This window comes from Lampris incognitus, chromosome 8, assembly GCF_029633865.1.
Source record: "Lampris incognitus isolate fLamInc1 chromosome 8, fLamInc1.hap2, whole genome shotgun sequence".
NCBI lineage: Eukaryota > Metazoa > Chordata > Actinopteri > Lampriformes > Lampridae > Lampris > Lampris incognitus.
In genome coordinates this window covers 39,687,788-39,694,307 of record NC_079218.1, presented here as the reverse complement: position 1 = coordinate 39,694,307, position 6,520 = coordinate 39,687,788, and positions in this window count along the sequence as shown.

The window sequence follows — 6,520 nt, the reverse complement described above, 5'->3', positions numbered from 1 at the left end:
GGTTTCTTGAATTTCTTGAGGTATCTTGAAGGTTTTTATCCTCTTTGCTTTGACAAGTTCAGTCTTCTAACTGTCGGGAGACCTGTTGGGGAAATTCATCAGTGGTGCTGTTGGGTCTGTTTTGCACGAAATGCCCCTTTAAAAGCATCTGTATACCAATAATAGCCACTGTGTGAGTCTCCGTGCCGGTGTCGGAGAACAGACTTGACAAAGAAACTTCTTGAGTCAAACTGTTCTTCTGAGAGGTTGGCAAATGAGGGTCGACATGCTTGAATAGCATTCCTGTATTGAATATGCGCTGCCGTGGTTATAACCACAGAAAGCGAAAACGTCTCGGTATCTAAGCCCCTGAATGACTTGGCGATCAGTTTTCGTGCTGCACGCACCAACAGTCTCAAAGATGAGGAGAAACTGAAAGTTTCAAAGAGCAAAAGAAACTTAAGAGCGTGATGTGCAGAGGAAGAGACAATACTGACATATCACACAAGCCTATTCCAGCAGGCGCTGGTGAAGAGCGAGGAGACACCCAGGAAAAGTCAGAAAGCTGCCCCCCCCCCGACACCCCCCACACACACAAACTTGTCATATTTATAGGCAATATAGGGTGTCCAAGTTCCTCAACACGGATTGGACTTTGGCTGACGTAAGGAGACCCGAGCAAGCAAGGGAACGACGGCCAAACTTCATTCAGCGATGCCCTCTTTCTGTGAAATTACTGTGAAAAATATGACTGTGAAAAATACAACGACTAAGTAGTGATGCTCTAAAATATGCCCCTGTACATTTTCTTGGGTAGTTATGATTACCAGCTAATTATTCCCCATCTCTGTTGTACACACAAAAGGAACCAAATAAAAAAAAATTAAAAAAACCCCAAACAACAACATCAGATGACACAACACAGCTACTGTAATACAGTGTGATACTGTACATTAGGTGGTGGTAAGCAGGCTTATTTCTCATCTGTCACATCTCATTTCTCCTTTTTCACTCTGTACTTGAGTCTGCTTACTGTATGAACGCAGTCATATAAGGGAAATGTACATGGGACAAGAGTGGCGTTGTTTTATCTCGTGGAAACATGTGGCGTCACGGCTGAGAGAAGGCCTCGCTGACTGACTGCATTTCTGACCAGATGACTAATAAACCAACTGGCTAGACGTCTGACAGAATGACTAACTTATAAACAATGCTTTTATATTCTTATCCACATTCTTCTCTTGCTCTCCTCTACAAACAAAAGGAGAGCAAGAAAGAAACCCCCCCCCCCCAAAGAAAATCACTAGTCACCACCCTGATTCCCGCAAGTGTTGGCACTTGTCTCTGTTATCACCATTGTTTCTCCTGTCACTGTTTCTCACCATGCAAGTGCGAGCAGAGGATGTAAACAGGGCTTTGGTGCGATAGAGGCGGCGCTTCCAGGGTTTCATAACGGTATCGTGACTAATTTAAGAATTACGATTATCGATGTGAATTTGAATCCCAAATTTCAGATGAGATCATCCGAATGGCTCTAACTTCACTGAAAAATTGCTAGTAAAACAAAAGTTAACTATATTGCTCACGATGTTCTTAAAAAAAAAAGAAACAACCGTGTGGACTTTGGGTTGCTTCCACTGACAGTGGTTATGATTCAAAGAGGTTCAAATGTGACGAGGGCAACATCTGGATGCATGTATAAAGGAGTACAGGTAGAGCTTCGACCCGATATACTAACCTTTTCACCTTTGCAATTTGGACGTGACCGGAAATATAAATGTCACGGGGCTAAGATACAAGCACAGACACTTTTCTTTTCTTCTTCTAACAGCGTTGCAGTAACTTCTACCAAAGCAGGAGTGAAAACCTCAGCCAGCAGATGCTCAGGTAATCAACATGATGTAAACTACAGTATGAAGTGTGAGAACGAAGTGAGAGAGGCAGGCTGGTGGTATGTCAAGGAGCCATGTGTGAGATGACACCACCGAACGTGAGGGAGCCCAGGGTTCATCTCAGAGCAGAGACACCAACATGACAAGGCTATCCCGAGATTTACAACCATTTTTGCAGGTTGACCCTTGGTGGGAAAGGTCTGGACCTGCCAGCGCGGCCTTGCAAAACAAGCCTGGAAGAAATCACAGCTCAGACCAGGTTGAAAGGCTAAGACATGAAGAGAACAAAAAGAGAGAATACCATTTACAGTTACTTTAAAGCAACAGGAAATACCAAGATGACTAAAGCAAAAATGAAATATGGATTCCTCATGCCACCAAGTACTCTTTCTCTTGTGACCTGAGCTTACAGAAGTGGTGAATGATGATGTTTGACTCCACCTCAGTGTCATTGCAACCTGATCTTAGCGCAGCCTTTCGACACAATTGACCAAGGTCTACTCTAACCATGGGAACTACGAAGGCATCACAAGGACTAGTTTTTTCTGGGTTTAAGTCTTATTTATCTGAGGGAACACATTGTGGGGCCATTACAACATTGTGGGGCTCATTGTGGGGCAGACATTGTACCGGATCATTGTGGTGAAGAGGGAGCTGAGCCAGAAGGCAAAGCTCTCAAGTTACCAGTCAATCTTCGTTCTAACCCTCACCTATGGTCATGAGCTTTGGGTAGTGACTGAAAGGGGGAGATCGGGGATACAAGCGGCTGAAATTAGTTTCCACTGTATGGTGTCTGGGCTCAGCCTTAGAGATAGGGTGAGCAGCTCCGACATCCGAAGGGAGCTTGGAGTAGACCAGCTACTCCTTCGCGTTGAAAGGAGCCAGCTGAGGTGGTTCGGGCATCTGATCAGGATGCCTGCTAGGCGCCTTCCTTTGGAGGTTTTCCGGGTATGTCCAACTGGGGGGAGACCCCGGGGTAGACCCAGAACTCGCTGGAGGGACTACATGTCCAATCTAGCCTGGGAATGCCTTGGGATCCCCCAGGAAGAGCTGGAGGGTGCTGTTGGGGAGAGGGACATCTGGAGTGCCCTACTTAATTTGCTGCCACCGTGACCCAACGCCGGAGAAGCAGCTGATGATGAGATGAGATTACATGAGAACACATTGTGGGGCCATTACATAAAATTACCTCAAATAAATGGGACTTAACAGTTTAAGCCTCGTTTCAATAGGGGCACACATCCAGATAGGTTATATTCAATTAGGGTACCGTGTTTTCTGCACCACCAGTCAGGCTAATCCAAGCCAGGTTTAGTCTTGCTAGCTAGAACTTAATTGAAGGAGTACGGTCTGGCTGAACCTTATTACCAAAGTCGGATAATGAGAGAATCAGGGTTTTTTTTTCTGTTCTGAAGAAACCAATCGGTATTCTATTGGGTGCAACTTCAGGTGACTATGCTCCTCTACGTAGCATCAAGCCGCGAATAGGTTTTGTAGAACTCATATGAGTTATATGTTGGTGATTTGTGGAAGTGAGCAATGGAGAAGTATCCCGACAAAAACCCCAATCAATAAATGTTGACGTTTGTGGTTCGTTCATTCGTTTGTGACTTCTTAACAATAAAAACAAGATGCTTTCCTTTGAGTTACAGATTAGAGAAATCCCCAAGAATGCTTTTCTCCAAACCTTTAAACATTACTGAAGTCCGATCACTCAAATTCGATCAATGATGCTGAGACCCTTAATCCATGCATTTGTTTCATCCAGACCAGATTATGGCAATTTACTTTCCTCCTACCTGCCATGTGCGAGTATCAAAAACCTCCAGAATGTACAAGAATCTCACCTATAACAAAACTGTTTGACCATATTGCACCCATCCAAGCCTCTACTTCACTGGTTTCCTCCACATGAAGTAGCCAAACATTTAGTATCATTCTAACCATCTCTGTTCTGCATGATTGCTGTGAGTGTAGCGGTATATACCCCTATCAGCCAAAACATTAAACACCAGCATAATATTACATAGGTTCCCCTTGGGCCACCAAAACAGCTCTGACCCATCGAGGCATTGACTCCACAAGACCTCTGAAGATATCCGGCACCAAGACATTAGCAGCAGATCCTTTAAGTCCTATAAGTAGCGAGGTGGGGCCTCCATGGATTGGACTTGTTTTTCCAGCATATCCCACAGATGTTTGATCGGATTGCGATCTAGGGAAGTTGGAGTCCAAGGCAACACTGAATCAGAATCAGAATCAGAAACAGAATATTTTGTCATGTTCACACAAAACATTCCTGATCAAATTTTGCAGTATGGCAGGGAGCATTATCCTGCTGAAAGAGGCAACTGCCATCAGGGAATATTATTGACACGAAGGGGTGTGCCTGGTCTTAAACAATGTTTAGGTAGGTCAAAGAAGGTTGAATCCGTTCATCTGGAAACGTTTATTGGCAGAAACATTTCATCACTCAACTAAGTGACATCTTCAGTCTAAACTGACTGCAGGTACCACCACCCCTTATAAACAATACAGTACAATACAGTGCCTAACCACCGAAACCAACGAACAGTTTCATATGCAAATATGGGTGTGACCATTGATCATGTGAACTACTCACAGAGGATTAGGGATTGTTGCTATCACAGCATTGTAAGATGGCAACTCATGTATAATGACCGAAACCAATGGCCAGTCTCATGATCAAATATGGGTGTGCCCATTAACTAGAGTTTCGATAGCCATGAGTACTATTCACAGGGGGTTGGGGAATATTTACAATCCCAGCATTGTAAGATGGTGACAGACTTACTTTTAGATCTTATTTACTCTTAAATCTTAACCCCTACTCTTAAATCTGTCTTCTTCCATTGCTCCGTGGTCCAGTTCTGATGTTCACGTGCCCATTGTAGATGCTTTTGGCAATGGACAGGGGGTCCGCAAGGGCACTCTGACTGGTGTGCAGCTACACATCCCCATATGCAGCAAGCTGTGATGAACTGTGTGCTCTGACACCTGTCCATCATAGCCAGCATTAACTTTTTCAGCAATTTGAGCTATAGTAGCTCTTCTGTGGGATTGGACCAGACAGGTTAGTCTTTGCTCCCCATGCACATCAATGAGCCTGTCGCCGGTTCACTGGTTGTCCTTCCTTGGACCACTTTTGGTAGGTACTGACCACTGCATACCAGGAACACCTCACAAAACCTGCCATTTTAGAGATGCTCTAACCCAGTCGAGTACCCATCACAATTTGGCCCTTGTCAAAGTCGCTCAGATCCTGACGCTTGCCCATTTTTCCTTCTTCCAACACATCAACTTCAAGAACTGACTGTTCACTTGCTGCCTTATATATCCCACCCCTTGACAAGTGCCATTGTAACGAGATAATCAATGTTATTCACTTACCTGTCGGTGGTTTTAATGTTTTGGCTGATTGGGCGTAAGTTTTCATGTCGTTTGTTTGGGCTCTCTCTCTCTTTTCCAGACGTGAGTTTTGTGTCACTGGGGTCAGTGTGGCAATTTGGAGATTAGGCTTCTGTCTCTATTGCCACTGAGCCAGGCCCCGGCCTCTTACGAGACAACCATTTGCATTTGTTTTCGTCTTTTGTTCGTTACCGCTTCTTGACTTTTAGCGACAGCTCTCACTCTTCATTCTCTCCCCATACAGTGATGGATCCGGGTCTGTCTGCTGAGTGTATTCGAGCTCTTTGTGGCACTTGATTGGTGGTAAAAAAAAAAAAAAATCAACCATAAATTTCTGACAGCAACAGAGACCATTTGCCGACAGACGGGTGGGAGCGAGGCCAGGTGTAAATTACAGTGTGAGGTAAGGGGTTTGACGACAATACACAAGGAAGGGTGAGGAGGTTAAAGTGTTGCTGAGGTAAACAGAACACATAAAGAGCTGTTTGGACAGAGGACACGGTCTTCTCCTCCCTCTACGTGGGCGTTGAACACGAGATCCCGAAGAGAGAGGTAGTAATTGTGTGAACAGTGAACACCCATCTATTCTTTTATCTTTTGTTATTTTTCAATTAGCCAGCAGCTACGTCTGGTGCATTCCTACATTTACTGGCTGTGTTTGCAATTTTGCCAAACCGGTTATGTTTCTTAGTATTCAAAAATAGCTTTTTAGTGTTGGCCGACTACTTCCAAAAGAGTGACACGTTTGTGTCTTTGTGTGATGTTAATTTCCTCCAATAACCGCGAGGGTACAGATGAGGTGTCTAGATGGTGTTATAATTATACCGTATGTCAACAAGCTGTACATTTTAGATGCCAAAAATGAATAAATGAGAGCGCTATATAATGACACGAGGACAGAGGTAAAGTGAAACTAACAATGTACAGATGACTGGATCAAAACATGGCTAATACGAGGTTATATTCAACGCTAAAACCTCATTAAGAGCCAGGTGTGACATGTTGAGAGACAAAGCCCCTTGCTGGGGGGAAAATGGACTATATCTCCGTCATTTGTCTCCACAGGGATCCAAACTAATGGCCCAAGTCTGTTCTGCTCGATGAAAGCAACATTTCACATCACAACTGAGGAGTTTAAGGAGGAATTGTCAGAAAACGTGGCAGCAGAATGATATCACAGGTGAGGCCAATGTTACTGTTGCGGGGCTGATGAGCAACAC